Source organism: Cherax quadricarinatus, unplaced genomic scaffold (genome assembly GCF_038502225.1).
Source record: "Cherax quadricarinatus isolate ZL_2023a unplaced genomic scaffold, ASM3850222v1 Contig5085, whole genome shotgun sequence".
In the NCBI taxonomy this organism is placed as follows: Eukaryota; Metazoa; Arthropoda; class Malacostraca; order Decapoda; family Parastacidae; genus Cherax; species Cherax quadricarinatus.
In genome coordinates this window covers 1-20,926 of record NW_027200111.1, presented here as the reverse complement: position 1 = coordinate 20,926, position 20,926 = coordinate 1, and the positions used below count along the sequence as shown (strand labels likewise).

At 40.1% G+C, this 20,926-nt stretch overlaps 1 long non-coding RNA gene across 1 annotated transcript; it reads left to right on the top strand.

The window, feature by feature from the left end:
• Positions 1-5,719: 5,719 nt before the first annotated feature.
• Positions 5,720-17,385, top strand: LOC138852209 (uncharacterized). The gene is made up of 3 exons (XR_011391602.1): positions 5,720-5,733; positions 9,717-9,817; positions 17,257-17,385. It is a non-coding gene; the product is annotated as an uncharacterized lncRNA (long non-coding RNA).
• The last annotated feature ends 3,541 nt before the right edge of the window (positions 17,386-20,926 follow it).

Here is a 20,926-nt window from a genome sequence, read left to right as displayed (position 1 = left end):
ACCATACAATAAGTGTCAGGGGCCCGAGACTGTTCAACTGCCTCCCAGCACACATAAGGGGGATTACCAACAGACCCCTGGCAGTCTTCAAGCTGGCACTGGACAAGCACCTAAAGTCAGTTCCGGATCAGCCGGGCTGTGGCTCGTATGTTGGTTTGCGTGCAGCCAGCAGCAACAGCCTGGTTGATCAGGCTCTGATCCACCAGGAGGCCTGGTCTCAGACCGGGCCGCGGGGGCGTTGACCCCCGGAACTCTCTCCAGGTCCAGGTCCAGGTAAATTTTGGACAATTGGGAAAGAAGATTGAGTTTAATAACGTTAGAGAGGAGTGTCTTCAGTTATAGAGAAAGAACCAGGGCTAAACCCAGCATTGGAGCACTCACGGGCGATGTGAAGAACAGCATGAGCAGGCAGCACCAGCAGCCAGTCGTCTAGTGTAGCTCTTGGCAAGGCAGAACAGCAGTCAGGGTCACGAGAGGGCAACATATCATGGCGTTCATATTAGTGATTTAAGATGGTTTATCAGTGGAAGAACCATCTTTTTTTTTTTAATTTCTTTAAGGTAGATCTGAAGGTGGGTCGGATATATAGATCCTGATCTCTTGGACTTGTTTCGGCGAGAAGAGATACGGTGTATCACTGGTAAATTTGACTGATCCATCACACAGCCAAGTGTACAGTTCCATGCAGAGCATGGAGGTGTGCTGAAAACGAGGTTGTCCCATTTCAGTCCCCTGGTGAAGATGTCAACCTTTTTCTCTTTCTCGGAAGATTCCGTAGGCTGACCTTCGTTGGTCTTGGCTGGTTGTGTAGTAGATTGAGAAACTTAAGATGATGGTTGTGCTGGTCAGAAGCAGTGGAGAGAGTGGTTGGAGGCTTGAGAGCCGATGGGTGATTGTAGATTTTTTTGGTTTCGGCGATAGAAGGCTTGACGGAAGTTGAGGTTGATCGAAGAACGGTAGTGTGAACAGAGGAAGATGTCAGGTAAGCTGGTGCAGCGAAGGTAACTGTTTGGGATCATCTTGAGGATGTCGGCGGAAGGTGCAGAGTCTGGGAACTTGAAACTTAGTATGTTGTTGAGACGGAATAATTCGTTGATTGAAGTGCTGAAGGAACTTGGGTTAGCTGCACTGGCAAGATGTGCATATACCATGCAGTAAAGAACTTTAGAAGGAACGCCATCTGGAAGCGGAGAAACGTAGTTACCGGGGGTTAACGCCCTCGCGGCGCAGTGCTTGACCTGCTGAGTGACTTGAGAATCTTAGCGATGGCGGCATAAGTTGGAGATTTCGTGGAGGATGTTATCTTCAAATCTTCTTGATTTGAAGATAACGTCCTCCACGATGGGATTTTTAGCTACTGAGGTATGTCTCTTGTTGTTCTTTTGCTTATAGTGCTTATTACCCATGAAAATAACTGCTACAGCTTCAGTGGTGATGATGAAGAGATCCTGATGGTCCACATATTGTTACGTTGGGTGTACAACTAGCGCAAGACCACGATGTCTGTAAAGAAATATTTACACTTTTATTTGGGGGTAGTTGAGTTGTATCGCGATTTGAGGTTGTGTTAGTGTTATGTTGTGAAAATTTGTCTGGGCTGCCTCCAAGTGAGTCGCCTACCCTGGCAAACTCTGTTGACACCGAGCTCTGAGATGGGTACCTCAGCCTCACAAGTGGCTTTTAGGACAGATTTTTCACAGATGATTGGTATTGCAAGAAACCTCGCCTGCATGCACGTATAAAGGACTAACTTACTTGGTGTTGCAGCATATATCCTGATCTTCAACTTCCTAAGCCTAGCTTTAGCCCCCTTGGACTTCCCCTTGGGAACCACGTGCAACCGGGAGCATTAATTCCTGCAATATTCAATCGTTATTAGTGTCCTGCCTGCACCTCAGAAATTCCTATATCCAAGAGGGTATGTATCCCCTAGTATAACTATGCAGACTCAGACGCTAGCTTCAGACGACTCTGAGACGCTGGTACTTACTGGGCATACTCTCTCTGTAGCACGCCGAGCCCTCAGTTAACTCAATCCACAATCTCCTAAGTCACTGGCCAGATCCTACTGGAAAAGGTGAATATCTCGTCTTACTGTATGGGCTGATGGAGGAGATCATCTACGGTACATCGAGGTGTCTATGCCAGATTTCCCCAGGTCTCAGATGTGAAGACACGTGGGGGCGCCGCCTGATGTTCACGGCACGTCTTGTCCAGTCGAAGTCTATCGTAAGAAGGACGCTATTCTGTCTTTGTGACCTGCGCCCCGCCATTCAAGCTAGGGCTGCCAGTTCTCCCTAGCTAACTTATCCTAATGTTTGCCTACATTATCGGCCTATTACTACCTATGTTAAGGTCTTAGGTCTACTCTATCATTATCTACAGATGCCTTAGTAAACCTAATATGAGTGTACTACCAGTATTACTACCTACTCCTTCCCTGAAGAGTAAATCTATAAATTAAATAAGCTTACCAACAACCGCCAACCAGAGAATGCCTTGTTTGGGAGGGTTTAAGGGGCCGCTCGGCTCAGACGGCCATACGCTCATGCTGGATCTGAGCTGTGGAACTATTTGGACCAAATAAATTTCCACATATGTGTTGATGAATAAGATATTTGTACAACACTTTGGAATCTTTATTCTGAAAACGTTTTGTGGCCCGGTGGCCCGGTTTCCTTACACCTGTTGTCCTGTTCACCTAGCAGCAAATAGGTACGTGGGTGTTGGTCGACTGGTGTGGGTCGCATCCTGGGGGACAAGATTGAGGACCCCAATGGAAATAAGTTACACAGTCCTCGATGACGCACTGACTTTCTTGGGTTATCCTGGGTGGCTAACCCTCCAGGGTTAAAAATCCGAACGAAATCTTATCTTATCTTATCTTCGCCAGCCATTGACTTCCGTCCAGTGGTGAAAAACATTGTGTTGAGGAGTTTGATTACCTCAAACTCCTCATTATCTTCTGGTAAATAATAATAATATTTTTTTTCTACAAGTACATGATGCAGCTTATACAGACCATAGCTGACATCAGTGGCATACTATATAGAAAGCCCTTGGTCATGCAAAGCATTTCGGGCAACTTAGGGTGACTTTGCCCCATGATGCTACCCACGCCAGTTGATTATCACCCAGCTACCATTTTAGTGCTTGGTGAACAGGGATAACAGGTGTTTAACCCTCCGGGGTTAAAAATCTGAACAAAATATTGCCTGTCTTAAGGAAACAGGCACAAATGTTTCCATCCATAATGGGGATCAAACCATGGACCTCTGTGTAAGCTGAGTGCACAACCAACCAAGCTAAGGGATTGAGGAAGCCTCTGGCTGGTGAAATATTTCCAGAATAAAGATTCCCAAGTGTTGCACAAGTGTCTTATTCACCATCTTGTTGGTTTTCTAAACCATATATCCAAACAGCATATTTTCAAATGATTGTAAGGTCTTTTTGATGAGTCTTCAAGTTGGGTACCATGTTGCTGGTGAAGAACATAATAGTAAAGTTGCGTCTAACTAGCGCCCAACCAGGTCCACTCATGTACCTGTCCAACCTATTGGAGTCCCATGGCCTTGTAGGCAACGCTCTTACCTCACACACCGAGTGTCCGTGGTTCAGTCCCTGGCTGGGTGGAAACGTTGGGCATGTTTCATTACACCTGTTGTCCCTGATCACAAAGGTAGAGGGTGCCTACGTGGGTGTTTGTCAGCTGATGTGGGTCGCATCATGGGGGACAAAATTCAAGGACCCCAATGGAAATAAGACACAATCCTCGATGTTGCACGGACTTTCTTGGGTTATCCTGGGTGGCTAACCCTCTGGGTTAAAAATACGATCAAAATCTTATCTCTCTTATCTTATATACTACTTTTGAGTCTAAGTTCAGCATTAATTTTGTGAGCTAAATATTCTGAAATTGATGTGATTCTACATTTTGAAATTTTGTTTGCGTTGTCGTCTGTAAAAATAAAGTGGAAATAAGACTTTAAGTAGCCTTATCTTTGTTAGGCTTACACCTTGACAGCAACCAGAAATTAAACATTTGCATCCAGCACATATCTGAGAAATTTTCAAAAACTATGCATTCTTTCATAAATATGTACCACAAATAACATTACTCTGTATAACTCTTTAATCTACCTCACTTACAGTATCTGTACATGGAAATTTACAATACCAAACCACCTAGAATCCATAGGTGCTCAACAAAAATCATTTAATATAATGAGTGTTCAATCAGATTCCAGATAACACACTCCTACTATTTAAAAGTCTAACTTAACCTACAAAACATTCATACATACTACCCTACATGCTGTATATACAGGACACTTGGTACCAATGTGAATCCAGCTTTCTGACTTCCAGGAAAGCTGCAACAGAGCACATCGACACAATACCAGAAACGAGTATCTCTGTAATGTAGACTATCATAGCCTACCATGTGTTTGACTTAACTGTTTAGAAACTCCATGCAAATAAAAGGTCCTAAAACATGGTGCTTCCTGCTAGAAGATGCAAAAAGATTCCCTATCTGGCAACAGCTTAAAAAATATTGTTAAAAATTACCTCCTAAATCTGCTGTAACTTCTGCATAGATTAAATATATAAATGTATGGCCTAATCTTTTAAAAAACTCAAAGTGCATAAAAGGACCTGAAATATGGAACTCTCTACCTGAAAACTCGAGTCTCTCTGCCAGGCATTTCAAAGCTACTGTTAAAAAATATCCTCTTTCCCTAATGTGATTCTAACAACAATCAATTATACCAAACAATTCTTTCAACCTCTGTTGTCCCTGTTCCTTGTCTACTGTTCATACATCACATGTACTTAGCTTCTTTCTTAATATATCTCTAATTACACTTTTTTTTTATTGAATTGTTAAATACCTTCATTATTTAAAAAAATATGTATTTTTTTTTTAACACGTTGGTCGTCTCCCACTGAGGCAGGGTGACCCAGAAAGAAAGAAAATCCCCAAAAGAAAAATACTTTCATCATCATTCAACACTTTCACCTCACTCATACATAATCACTGTCTTTGCAGAGGCTCTCAGATATGATAGTTAAGAAGCCCCTTCAAACTGCCAATATCCCAAACCCCCTCCTTTAAAGTGTAGGCATTGTACTTCCCATTTACAAGACTCAAGTCCTGCTATGTACGTATTCCTATTTGTATATATTTGTAATCATAATTTAGTTTTAAGGCTGCCTGAAATGCTTTGCATATCAAGGGGCTTTCTATAAAATAGCAATATACATGTGTCAATCACCCTAATTGTATAATATACTGTTTTGTTTTTTGTTTTACCACATACAATTTATATATCCAGATTTGACTTGTACTCACCGCAGTGCAGGCGAGAGAGATACATCATAATCTGCACCTGGAAGATCCTGGAGGGACTGGTCCCTAATCTTCACACAGAGATCACTCCCTACAAAAGCAAAAGACTTGGCAGGTGATGCAACACACCCCCAGTGCCCAGGGCCCAAGACTGTTCAACAGCCTCTCACCAGCTGTAAGGGGAATTACCAATACACCCCTGGTTGTCTTCAAGACAGAGCTGGACAGATACCTCAAGTTAATGCTGGATTAGCAAGGCTGTGGTTCGTATGCTAGACTACATGCGGCCAGCAGTAACAGCCTCGTTGACCAAGCCATGATCCACCTTGAGGCCTGGTCATGGACTGGGCCGTGGGGATATTGATCCCTGGAATACCTTCCAGGTAGACCAGTTCAGCACTCATGCTCTTGCTCCTGTTGTCACCAAAATTCCATTACAATTCTGTATTAAACTGTTACAGATAGTACAGACATAATGTTATATAAAATGTTTAAAGTTTTTTTTTTAATACACTGGCTATCTCCCAATGAGGCAGGATGACCCAAAAAAGAGCAAACAAACGTTTTTCTTCTTTCCACATGTTACATATACAGTGAAACCTTGGTTTTCGTTTGCCCAGGTTTTCATCAAATTCAGTTTTCAACGATTCTTTTTGTCACAACATTGTCCCAATTTTTGTTCATCACCTCGGTTTTCGTCTGCTGTACGGAACATGTCCGTCTGCCCTTTCCCCACACAAAGCATCCCATGCACGCATTCTGAGTCAGTCTGGCTTTGTGTCTCATCGAGTGAATATTGCCCTGCGCATTCATAGGAAACATTTCATAATAATCCGTTATTTTTTGTGCTTGTTTATTGAGTGAGACTGCTAAATAATCCACCATGGGGCCAAAGAAAGTTCCAAGTGCCAACCCTTTTATAAAGAAGGCGAGAAACATGATAGAATCCAAGAAAGAACTTGTAGCAAAGTATGAAAGTGGAATGAGTTGCAAAGTTTTGTGGAGAAATATAACTACCACCCTCTACAAAGGTAGAGGGTGGTAGTGATTGTGGTAGAGGGTGGTAGTGATGGTGGTGGTAATGGTGGTGGTAATGGTGGTGGTAGAGGGTAGTAGTGGTAGTGATGGTGGTAGAGGGTGATAGTGGTTGTGATGGTAGTGATGGTGGTAGAGGGTGGTAGTGGTTGTGATGGTGGTAGAGGGTGGTAGTGGTTGTGATGGTGGTAAGTAGAGGGTTGTAGTGATGGTGGTAGAGATAACCTCTCCTCCCTCTTCTCTCCTTGCCGTCTCCCATACGCCAACAATAAAGGTAAAAGTGATGTTAAATGTTCATTTATCCATTTCATTAGTGCTTTATATTTATTTCTCATTGTTTTCTGTATATAAAACTATAGTTATTCTCTATAAAATGTATTTTTTGTTAATATTTTTGGGTGTCTGGAACTGATCAAATTGGATTTACATTATTTCTTATAGGAAATATTGCTTCAGTTTTCGTTGAATTCGGTTTTTTGTCGGACTCTCTGGAACGAATTAAAGATGAAAACCGAGGTTTCACCGTACTGTAAAACATAGCACTTAAAAATCTAAACTTCAATTATACATTGTCAAGCTGTTTTAAGCTAGTTTTAGACTGCCCAGAAAACCTTGCATAACCAGGGACTTTCTCCTTAGGCCATAAAACACATCGCCTAATTTTATAACAATTGTCTTCAAGCTGTCTTCAAGCAGGCACTGGACAAGCACCTCAAGGCGGTACCTGACCACCTGGGCTGTGGCTCGTACATTGGATTGCATGCATCCAGCAGTAACAGCCTGGTTAATCAGGCTCTGATCCAACATGAGGCCTGGTCACAGACAGGGCTGTGGGGGCATTGACCCCCGGAACTCTCTCCAGGTAAACTCCAGGTATACTTATGGGAAATAAACACAAAATTTATACTGTACAAGTCAAGCAAGCACTTATCACAACAAATTTTAGGCAACACGCCATGCTCTTATTCTAATCCACAAACCTATTAATTGTTAAGGTCTCTACATACTACTGTTCACTTCTCATCTTTAAAACACTACAGATGTTGATGGTTATTAGTGAATTTAAGCTTGGTGTTATGATTATTTCTTGGTATTTCTTGGAGCCTCTTATGCTGCCTCCTTTCACTTACAACACTGAGCTATACAGTGGAAACTTGGTACTCAAACAGCTCCCTACTCGAACAAAGCTCGGCACTCAACCAAACAAACACGACATGCCAGAACATTGCTGTAAACAATTTCATGATTCTTTGCATTTTTTGGTGTTTTCTTCTTTATATTATTTGTATAAATAAGTCACCATGGGGCCTACGAAAATTTGTGGTTGGGAAGAATTCATTTGATACTCAAATGGATCAGCACTCGAACAACCTTCTGGAATGAATTAAGTTCGAGTAGCAAGGTTCCATTGTACGGTGGCTTTGCTGTTCCCAGGCTAAGGTTGGACTCAGGGAATTTTTTTTCATTATGAATATACTGTATATGGAACAAAAGAAAATACTATACAATATTGCAGATTTTTTGTACAAAAACAGAAAAAGTAAATTTACAGATTTCTTCCTGAGAACCAAAACTAATTATGTATGGACTCTTACTGAATATAAATGCAAGTACAGGTGGGCCCTGCATATACAGCACCTTTTTTTCAGTGTTCCACATTTTCATTGGCTTTCAGTTGATCCATTGTTCATTATGTTCAGTGATTTTACTGCTTTTCTGCCATTTTCTCCATTTTTGTACAACAGTTGCATAAGCAAAGGGTGACCAGTGTCATATTTTAAGGTAAGTATTGTATGTATTACCTGGAGTTTACCTGGAGAGAGTTCCGGGGGTCAACGCCCCCGCGGCCCGGTCTGTGACCAGGCCTCCTGGTGGATCAGAGCCTGATCAACCAGGCTATTGCTGCTGGCTGCATGCAAACCAACGTACGAGCCACAGCCCGGCTGGTCAGGAACCGACTTTAGGTGCTTGTCCAGTGCCAGCTTGAAGACTGCCAGGGGTCTGTTGGTAATCCCCCTTATGTATGCTGGGAGGCAGTTGAACAGTCTTGGGCCCCTGACACTTATTGTATGGTCTCTTAACGTGCTAGTGACACCCCTGCTTTTCATTGGGGGGATGTTGCATCGTCTGCCAAGTCTTTTGCTTTCGTAGTGAGTGATTTTCGTGTGCAAGTTCGGTACTAGTCCCTCTAGGATTTTCCAGGTGTATATAATCATGTATCTCTCCCGCCTGTGTTCCAGGGAATACAGTTTTAGGAACCTCAAGCGCTCCCAGTAATTGAGGTGTTTTATCTCCATTATGCGCGCCGTGAAGGTTCTCTGTACATTTTCTAGGTCAGCAATTTCACCTGCCTTGAAAGGTGCTGTTAGTGTGCAGCAGTATTCCAGCCTAGATAGAACAAGTGTTTATTAATTTATTTTTTTATCTTTTATGTTCAGGTCTATTGAGCACTTAATAGTATATGATAGTGTAAACATGTTATCAGGAGTTTTAGGTACATTCGATAATGAAAAAAAAATTTCTTTTACATCTGCTAGCAATTTTCACTTACTGTATGGAATCTGGGACCTAAAAGCCATACAAATGGGACCCTTTTGTAAGAAAGATATCCCACTGGATTTATGTCATTATATTTGTCCTGGAAATGGGAAGTACAATGCCTGCACTCTAAAGGAGGGGTTCAGGATATTAGCAGTTTGGAGGGATATATTGTGTATCTTTATACGTATATGATTCTAAACTGTTGTGTTCTGAGCACCTCTGCAAAAACAGTGATTATGTGTGAGTGAGGTGAAAGTGTTGAATGATGAAAGTATTTTCTTTTTGGGGATTTTCTTTCTTTTTGGGACACCCTGCTTCGGTGGGAGACGGCTGACTTGTTGAAAAAAAAAAAAAATTGTCCTATGTCTAACAGAAACCTGGACAAAATATATATACATGTATTAGCATACCTTGCTAATACAATGCTTAACTTTAGAGCGCTTCACTGATATGGAGCTTTTCAATTATATCCATGATTATTATTTTTGGCAGTGACATGCACATCAGCTGACCAGTACCATTTTTTTTATTCATTTTTACTTTTGTGTTTTTTTTTTATACCCCTAGCACTAGTGCATACTTGATAAATGACAGTGTAAACATAGTTTTAGGCTGTTATATGCACTGGCAAGTGAAAAAAAGACTGATTTGCCGTATTAGTGAGGTATGACTGCCTTTCTTTGCTCCTTAGGCATAGACTAGATTTCATGTTTTCTTAAAAGCATAGTTAAGTGTGCTATGTTGTATCCAAGTGTTTAAACAGATTTTTTGACTTTATAATTCTTTTCAGTTTGAATCAGTATGAAGGAGGAGGATGATCTACAGCTTATATTAACATGGAGAGACCATAAACAAGTTCTTTCACTGGTTATGGAAACTTTGCATTACAAGGTAAAGTGATGTTTTTATTTTAACTATTTATATATACAGTGTATATTATATTATGTGCATGCAGACATTCTCACTTACATGCATGCTCACACGTACTCACATGCTCTCTCATGTACACACACACATGCACACAGGCATGAGTGCATGTACATGCACGTAGACGCATTCATGTGCATACTTGCATGTTTTGGCCATAATTCATTCCAGAAGGCTGTTCGAGTGCCATTACTGAACGAATTTGTTCCCATAAGGAATAATGTAAATTAGATTAGTCCATTTCAGACCCCCAAAAATACACTTACTAAAGCACTTACAATAATACACTTACATAATTGTTCAAGTTGGGAGCTGTACGAAACTCGGGGTACCACTGTAGTATGTATGGACGTGGATGTACATACATAGTTATTGTGCACATACATGCATATATCAATAACAGTATGTGAAACCTTGTTAAAATGGACTGATATGGGAAAGTGATTGTCCACTTTAATGAAAATCCATTGTATGGAAGAAATTGAAACAGCAAAGAACATGTATTGCATAGATGGACAACCATATATGGACAAATGCCCATTGCAGTGAACCGAGTCCTCTGTATTGATGGCAGTAAAGGACATACTAAGAATACACTATAATATTGCAATGTAGTACAGTAAATTACAGTTTGGTATCTGAAAATAAGAGATAAAAGTACAATACAGTAGAGTACAACAATTTTTCTTACCTTTTCTGGTGGCTATGCTTGTAATTGGATTACAGTATTGTCTAGTGGTCATTCAAAATAATTTTTATTCTGAGTCGGAATAACTTTTATTGTGAGTCAGAGGAGCTGTATAGCTCCAGCATAATATTGTAGCTGGTGTGGGAGATATACAAAAAGATTGTATGGGAGATGTAGATGGTTCAGCAGATGGGTTGAGGAGACATAAATATAATACCAGCCTTACCATAAATTTTTATATTAAGTTAAAAGCATTTATGGAAATGCCAGAGTAAACCATCAGTTGCCCCAAATTCCATTCCCATATAGCTTGCTAGCTTCTCAGTAGCAGAACAAAGCTTAACAGAATGAATGTTAACACTAGTAGCACACTGTTGAACATACCATTCATGCACTGAATCCTTGTATCTTGAGCCATATTCATATTCTTCCTCAGAACAAATAAGATAAGATAAGATAAGATTTCGTTCGGATTTTTAACCCCGGAGGGTTAGCCACCCAGGATAACCCAAGAAAGTCAGTGCGTCATCGAGGACTGTCTAACTTATTTCCATTGGGGTCCTTAATCTTGTCCCCCAGGATGCGACCCACACCAGTTGACTAACACCCAGGTACCTATTTGCTGCTAGGTGAACAGGACAATAGGTGTAAGGAAACGTGTCGAAATGTTTCCACCCGCCGGGAATCGAACCCGGGCCCTCCGTGTGTGAAGCGGGAGCTTTAGCCACCAGGCCACCGGGCCACCTCTAGTGTACTTCTTAGATTATGCTGTAAGTTTGTTTTTCCTTCTACGAATGTCAGACACTTTTTGCTGTGCTTCCCACATACTCTCCACACATTTGGCCGCTGAGATGCCCGACTCCTCTTCCTTATTAATTCAATCTTCTGCTTAACACTTAAGTTCACATGCTTCATGGCATGTGAATGTAAAATATGGACTTGCTTTAGAGGCCATTGTTAATAACGCTGTACAGTGCACTTCAATAAAGTAATGATAAACACACTAATTCTAGGGAAAAATTGGAGACAACATGACGATAGTATGTCAGTACATATGCACCCAGGCAGTAGCAAACTGATGTAAAGTGAGCCACTGGCTCTGCTGCCCAGGAGCAGTGAAAATAGACACGTCATAGATAAAGCCAGAACTGGACAGTCCTACAGTGAAGCAGACTTAGTCCATATCTTTGATGGTATGACTGGACCAGACAATTGTGTGATGCAGCAGACTTGGTCTACTGCATTGGTAATTTTACCACACACCTTCATATGGCAGATTTACTGAGTCTTTGTCTGGCCAGATTTTTTATTGTTGTACCTGAAATCTATTGCATAGATGTGCATCATACCAAAGTTTTACTGTATCTCAAACCACAAAAGAAGTATAAAAGTAAGTTCTCAGTGTATGTACACACACATGCAGCTTGGAGTGTTTGTATAGAAAGGGTTCTCAGTATACAGCATAGAGACAAACAACACTGGGTGTGTAATTGTGTATCTATATACTATATATATATACAGTGGACCCTCGACTAACGCTATTAATCCGTTCCTGAGAGTTCATCGTTAGTCAAAATAATCGTTAGTCAAGTTAATTTTTCCCATAAAAAATAATGGAAATCAAATTAATCCGTGCAAGACACCCAAAAGTATTGAAAAAAAAAATTTAACACATGAAATATTAATTTTAATACACACAAACTGAAGAAGACATGCACAGTTACATGACACTTACCTTTATTGAAGATCTGGTGATGATTGATGGGATGGGAAGAGGGGAGTGTGTTGATGGTCTTAGTGTTTAGAAGGGGAATCCCCTTCCATTAGGACTTGAGGTGGCAAGTCCTTTTTTGGGGTTACTTCCCTTCTTCTTTTAATGCCACTAGGACCAGCTTGAGAGTCACTGGACCTCTGTCGCACAACATATCTGCCCATAGAGGCCTGTACCTCCCGTTCCTTTATGACATTCCTAAAGTGTTTCACAACATTGTCAGTGTCACCATTAAACACTTGTTCAGGTTTCAGTCCTTCACTGTCTATGTACTCCTTGAATTCCTGCTTATATTTTTCAGCTGCTTTTTGGTCCAAACTGCCACCCTCACCATGCCTTATCACACTATGTATGCCACTACGATTCTTAAATCTCTCAAACCAACCTTTTCTGGCCTTAAATTCACTCACATCAACACTAGTTGCTGACATTTTTCTAATTAAATCGTCATGCAACTTCCTAGCCTTTTCACATATGATCGCTTGAGAGATGCTATCTCCTGCTATCTGTTTTTCGTTTATCCATACCAATAACAGTCTCTCAACATCTTCTATCACTTGCGATCTCAGTTTCGAAAACATAGTTGCACCTTTGGCAAGAACAGCTTTCTTGATTGCCGTTTTCTTGGCCACAATAGTAGCGATGGTTGATTGGGGTTTTGTGTACAGCCTGGCCAGCTCGGAGACATGCACTCCACTTTCATACTTAGCAATGATCTCTTTCTTCATATTCAAATTAATTCTCACCCTTTTTGCTGTAGGGTTGGCACTAGAAGCTTTCTTGGGGCCCATGGTGACTTATTTTGCAGGTGCAATCACTAAAAAGGCTGTGATAATATGAAATGTTCCGATTGTATGCTTGGAAGCGACCGCGGTGGCTGGCTGGCTTGTAAACACTGGCCAGAAGTGGACGCGTCTCAGACGGAACGAATAGTGTTGGTCGAGTTTTTTAGCGCTAATTGAGGCAAAATTTTTGCGATAAAATGTATCGCTAGTCAGATTTATCGTTAATCGATGCCATCGCTGGTCGAGGGTCCACTGTATATATATATATATATATATATATATATATATATATATATATATATATATATATATATATATATATATTATATATACATGTATATATATTATGGAATAGGTGGTAAGTTACTAAATGCTGTAAAGAGCTTTTATGAGGATAGTGAGGCTCAGGTTAGGGTGTGTAGAAGAGAGGGAGAATACTTCCCAGTAAAAGTAGGTCTTAGACAGGGATGTGTAATGTCACCATGGTTGTTTAATATATTTATAGATGGGGTTGTAAAGGAAGTAAATGCTAGGGTGTTTGGGAGAGGGGTGGGATTAAATTATGGGGAATCAAATTCAAAATGGGAATTGACACAGTTACTTTTTGCTGATGATACTGTGCTTATGGGAGATTCTAAAGAAAAATTGCAAAGGTTAGTGGATGAGTTTGAGAATGTGTGTAAAGGTAGAAAGTTGAAAGTGAACATAGAAAAGAGTAAGGTGATGAGGGTATCAAATGATTTAGATAAAGAAAAAATGGATATCAAATTGGGGAGGAGGAGTATGGAAGAAGTGAATGTTTGTTTTCAGATACTTGGGAGTTGACGTGTCGGCGGATGGATTTATGAAGGATGAGGTTAATCATAGAATTGATGAGGGAAAAAATGTGAGTGGTGCGTTGAGGTATATGTGGAGTCAAAAAACGTTATCTATGGAGGCAAAGAAGGGAATGTATGAAAGTATAGTAGTACCAACACTCTTATATGGATGTGAAGCTTGGGTGGTAAATGCAGCAGCGAGGAGACGGTTGGAGGCAGTGGAGATGTCCTGTCTAAGGGCAATGTGTGGTGTAAATATTATGCAGAAAATTCGGAGTGTGGAAATTAGGAGAAGGTGTGGAGTTAATAAAAGCATTAGTCAGAGGGCAGAAGAGGGGTTGTTGAGGTGGTTTGGTCATTTAGAGAGAATGGATCAAAGTAGAATGACATGGAAAGCATATAAATCTATAGGGGAAGGAAAGAGGGGTAGGGGTCGTCCTCGAAAGGGTTGGAAAGAGGGGGTAAAGGAGGTTTTGTGGGCGAGGGGCTTGGACTTCCAGCAAGCGTGCATGAGCGTGTTAGATAGGAGTGAATGGAGACGAATGATACTTGGGACCTGACGATCTGTTGGAGTGTGAGCAGGGTAATATTTAGTGAAGGGATTCAGGGAAACCGGTTATTTTCATATAGTCGGACTTGAGTCCTGGAAATGGGAAGTACAATGCCTGCACTTTAAAGGAGGGGTTTGGGATATTGGCAGTTTGGAGGGATATGTTGTGTATCTTTATACGTATATGCTTCTAAACTGTTGTATTCTGAGCACCTCTGCAAAAGCAGTGATAATGTGTGAGTGTGGTGAAAGTGTTGAATGATGATGAAAGTATTTTCTTTTTGGGGATTTTCTTTCTTTTTTGGGTCACCCTGCCTCGGTGGAAGACGACCGACTTGTTTAAAGAAATAAAAAAAAAAAAAAAAAAAAAAATTATATATATATATTATATATATATATATAATATATATATAATGTATATAATATATATATATATATATATATATATATATATATATATAAACCATCACTACTATTGTGGGCACCAAAAAGACAATCAAGGAAGCTGTTCTTGCCAAAGGTTTAACTGTGTTTTCGAAACAAAGATCGCAAGTGATGGAAGATGTTGAGAGACTCTTATTGGTGTGGATAAATGAAAAACAGCTAGCAGGAGATAGCGTCTCTCAAGCGATCATATGTGAAAAGGCTAGGAAGTTGCATGACGATTTAATTAAAAAAATGCCTGCAACTAGTGATGATGTGAGTGAATTTAAGGCCAGCAAAGGTTGGTTTGAGAGATTTAAGAAGCGTAGTGGCATCCATAGTGTGATAAGGCATGGTGAGGCTGCCAGTTCGGACCACAAAGCGGCTGAAAAATATGTGCAGGAATTCAAGGAGTACATAGAAACTGAAGGACTGAAACCTGAACAAGTGTTTAATTGTGATGAAACAGGCCTGTTCTGGAAGAAAATGCCAAGCAGGACCTACATTACTCAGGAGGAAAAGGCACTCCCAGGACATAAGCCTATGAAAGACAGGCTTACTCTTCTCATGTGTGCCAATGCTACTGGTGATTGCAAAGTGAAGCCTTTATTAGTGTATCACTCTGAAACTCCCAGAGCGTTCAGGCAAAAGAATGTCCTCAAGGATAATTTGTGTGTGCTGTGGAGGGCAAACAGTAAGGCATGGGTCACTAGGGAATTTTTCTATAACTGGTTACACCATGCATTTGCCCCCAATGTGAAAGATTACCTAACTGAAAAGAAATTATACCTTAAGTGCCTCCTGGTGTTAGACAATGCCCCTGGTCATCCTACAGACGTGGCAGAGCGACTTTATGGGGACATGAGCTTCATTAAGGTGAAGTTTTTGCCTCCTAATACCACTCCTCTCCTGCAGCCCATGGACCAGCAGGTTATTTCCAACTTCAAGAAACTGTACACAAAAGCTCTGTTTGAAAGGTGCTTTGTAATGACCTCAGAAACTCAACTGACTCTAAGAGAGTTTTGGAGAGATCACTTTAATATCCTCAATTGTGTAAACCTTATAGGTAAGGCTTGGGAGGAAGTGACTAAGAGGACCTTGAACTCTGCTTGGAAGAAACTGTGGCCAGAATGTGTAGACAAAAGGGATTTTGAAGGGTTTGAGGCTAACCCTGAGAATCCTGTGCCAGTTGAGGAATCCATTGTGGCATTGGGAAAGTCCTTGGGGTTGGAGGTTAGTGGGGAGGATGTGGAAGAGTTGGTGGAGGAGGACAATGAAGAACTAACCACTGATGAGCTGATAGATCAACTTCAAGAGCAAGAGGCCAGACCTGGGGAAACTGGTTCAGAGGAGGGGAGAGAGAAATTGAAGAAGTTGCCTACTACAAAGATAAAGGAAATCTGTGCAAAGTGGCTTGAAGTGCAAACCTTCATGGATGAAAATCACCCTCACACAGCTATTGCAAGCCGTGTTGGCAACCTGTACACTGACAATGTTGTGAAACACTTTAGGGAAGTGATAAAGGAACGAGAGGTACAGGCCACTATGGACAGATATCTTGTGCGAAAGAAGTCCAGTGACTCTGAAGCTGGCCCTAGTGGCATTAAAAGAAGAAGGGAAGTAACCCCAGAAAAGGACTTACTACCTCAAGTCCTAATGGAAGGGGATTCCCCTTCTAAACAGTAAGAAGATAATGCTCTCCCCTCCTCCCATCCCATCAATCATCACGAGATCTTCAATAAAAGTAAGTGTCATGTAAGTGTGCATGCCTTTTTCAGTTTGTGTGTATTAAAATTAATATTTCATGTGGTAAAAAAAAATTTTTTTTCATACTTTTGGGTGTCTTGCACGGATTAATTTTATTTCCATTATTTCTTATGGGGAAAATTCATTCACATAACGATTATTTCGCATAACAATTACCCCTCTTGCACGGATTAAAATCGTTAACCGGGGGTCCACTGTATATATATTACTCCTACTGCTCATTTGATAGAACATGTAAATTTAGTATTTTTGTACCATATAACAGTACACTGTATTATTTTAACACACAGACTGTCTCCTACCGAGGCAGGGTGACCCAAAAAAGAAGAAACTCTCATAAAAAATTGTCTTCCCTTTACATTTAGCAATAGAAACTCATCACACCTGCATTGAACAGCCATGTACCAAAGATACTGCAAATGCAGGAAAAACCAAACTTCATAACCATAAATTTCATTCCAGGAATTGTTCGCTGATGTTACCCTGATCTGCGGTGAGAAACAGTATGCTGTTCACAAATTTGTTCTGTGTACTTGTAGTCCATATTTTGAGGAGTTGCTTGAGTGTGTACCATGTGAACATCCAGTGTTGGTTTTAACAGAAACCTCACATGAAACTTTGGAGGCACTGCTTGACTTTATGTACCTGGGCCAGACAGATTTCTGTTCCAAAGATTTGGATCGACTACTTGATCTTGCATATGAGTTCAGAATTAAAGGATTAATTAGCCCCAAGGATGAAGCAGACAGACAAGTATGTATAATACAATGTTCTAATAAATATATTCTTTATTAAATGTTAAAAGTAAATCATCTTTGTTGCAATAATTTAATTAAATCTATTTTTATAGTAAGGATATCATAGTATAGAAATGATGCTTTTCTTTATTGATTTAGGAGATGTGGTTTTGATTATTTGCCAAGGCAGGTTTGGCAGTTTTATTTGCTTAAGTGTGTCCTAGACTTTGTGTCTGGTGCCCACACATTGAGCTTTTCTCACGTATGGTGCCAGCTCTCAGAATTGAATTAGAAGACATGGATAACATTTTTTCTCCATGGGGAAGTGGAGCAGAATTCTTCCTCCGTAAGCCATGCGTGTTGTAAGAGGCAACTAAAATGCCGGGAGCAAGGGGCTAGTAACCCCTTCTCCTGTATATATTACTAAATTTGAAAGGAGAAACTTTCGTTTTTCTTTTTGGGCCACCCCACCTTGGTGGGATACGGCTGGTACGTTGAAAGAAAAAGAAAGGATAACATTTTTGGATTTTTAGAGGGATCTTTTAATTGAGCCTTTGCCATCTGAACCCATCAAAAATGCCATTTACTCAATACATTCAATCTATACAAGTTTACCGCTGACTTTTTTGCCCCAAAATCCTCACTTTTTCCTATAGCACATCTCATATAACTTGAAGAACTAAGGGACAGTAGAAAATTTGAAAATTCAAGTACAGTAAACCCTCATTTTACTGGACTACTAGGAAGGAGTGGGTAGTTGGTACTGGTGATTATGTTCACATCTATGACAGATAATTCTGTCACCAGTGGATTTTGTTCCTTGTTTTCAAATTGACTGACTTCAGATTTTATCCCATGTTTCTGAAGTTCAAAAAATTGAAGGTTTGCTGTACTGCACTAGGTATTGGTATTATGTTGAAGCCATTGTATTGAGATTGGTTGCATACTCTGATTTTATCTATGCAAAATAAAAGGTAGCCTTCTATCTAATGATACATACAGGAAGGCCCCGCTTTACGGCGTTTCACTTCACGGCGTTCTGCTAATACGGACATTTCAAATTATGACCAAAACTCGCTATACGGCTCCCCCCACCTGACTTTCTAATACGATCACCGTGCCCCACCCTGTTTGTTTACATTCTCCATGAGCTCAGTAAGCACTAAATCTCTCCATTTTGTCTGGAAACTCCAAAATTTCAAATGTTTTTAAAAGTTATTTCATATTTTATATATAGTCTGATAATTATACTTATGTATACCTGTACCTAAATAAACTTACATACTGTGCTGGCATGCAGGTACACATTAAAATTGGTAAGTGTCTTATGTCTCCAGACGTCATATTAGTAATGATAATAATAATCTTCTAGTCATTTAAATGTCGTATATTACGTTAATATACACATTTTCGTTAATCCATCCATGATATTTTTTTCAAAATTATATAATAAACACGATGCATAACATATAAATAAGATAAATACACCCCACAGTAGAATAAATACACATAAATGTGAGATGTGGTAGCAGACGACTTGCACAAGTGACGCCATATTAGAAATGATAATAACAATACTCACCGAGTCTCATTAAATGTCGTATATTACGTTAATATACACATTTTCATTAATCCATCCATGATATTTTTTTTCAAAATTATATAATAAACACGATACATAACATAAAAAGATGATAAATACACCCCACAATAGAATAAATAAACATAAATATAAGATGTGGGAGCCACATAACTTGTACAAGTGACGGCAAGAATAACATTTTCTCTAATCTAACGTAAGAGAAAATGTGTTACTGGGGGTAACTGTAGAAAATTATTCCTTTCGTATGTATGTAAGTAAGTTTATTCAGGTATACACAAATACAGTTACATAGATTATCATACATAACAACATACGTGTAGAGAACCTAGGATAACCCAAAAAAGTCAGTGTGACTTATTTCCATTGCCTTCACTCAGAGCTTCATTTCTTCTCAAAATGATGTTACATGAGAATGGGAGTGTTCTTCTTTATTAATTCTACCGTATCAATGTAGAGACAACCTGTACACAATGTAACTTGTACACAAACCAGACGTGTACACTTCGTTTGTTTACAAAACTTATGTTCGCCTGGTTTGTTTACATAACTCTGCGCCTGTCCCCTCTCATGTACTCATTCTTTCTCTCTCTCATTTATTCGTTTTATCTCATTTACTTACTCCTGACCCTACATTAAGACTACAAATATTTTAAGGTAAGTAATGAGTGAACTGTATATACATTTTATCGCTCTGGGATGCTTAAATATCATAGAATAGTATGTGTGGGTGGGGTGGCCTGGTAAGGTAGCCTGGCTATTACCATACATACCACACTTGATTTCTTACAATAAATACTACTTGTCTCACCCTAGATTAAGACTATAAATATTTTAAGGTAAGTAATGAGTGCACTATGTGTGTATTGTACTTTTTTATTGTTTTTTGATGCCTGGTTCTATTGCTAACTTAATATATGTTAGTGTAAACTTGTTATCTAGTGTTTGTATGCATTTATAAGTGGAAAAAAAGGGTGTTCCACTTTACGGCGGTTTCCGCTTTACGGCGGTAGCCTGGAACCTAACCTGCCGTATAAGTGGGGCCCTCCTGTATATCTTATTCAAGTTTAACCAGACACTCAAATATATGGAAAAAAGTAAAATAAAGTAAAAATCAATCTGTAATAGGTTAGTACAGTGGACCCCCAATTCGCGATGCTATCGGTATCTGATAAATCCGGTAACCGATGCATTATATCGCAGAAAATTTGCCTTGCTTCCCGATACAAAACCCGGTATGTGATGTGGTTCGTACGAGACGTGTCCATGTGTGGCTTGAACTGCCCCGTGTGTGCCAGTGTTTACAAGCCAGCCAGTGTGCGCGCATCTAAGGATACATTCGGTACATTCCATATTATCCATATTATCACTGTTTTTGGTGCCTGTTTTCGCAAAATAAGTCACCCTGGGCCCCAAGAAAGCTCCCAGTGCCAACCCTTCGAGACCAAGGGTGCTAATGACTGTTGAAATGAAGAAAGAGATAATTGCAAAGTACGAAAGTGGAGTGCGTGTGTCGGAGCTGGTCAGGTTGTATAGTAAACCCTAATCAACCATCTCTACTATAGTGAGCAAGAAAACGGTAATCAAGGAAGCTGTTCTTGCAAAAGGTGCAGCTGTGATTACGAAACAGCGACCGCAAGTGTTAGAAAATGTTGAGAGACTGTTATTGGTGTGGATAAATGAAAAACAGATAGCAGGAGATAGCATCTCTCAAGCAATCATTTGTGAAAAGGCTAGGCAGTTGCATGACGATTTGGTAAAAAAATTGCCTGCAACTAGTGGTGATGTGAGTGAATTTAAGGCCAGCAAAGGTTGGTTTGAAAGATTTAAGAATCGTAGTGGCATACATAGTGTGATTAGGTATGGTGAGGCTGCCAGTTATGTTGTGCGACAGAAGTCCAGTGACTCTCAAGCTGGTCCTAGTGGCATTAAAA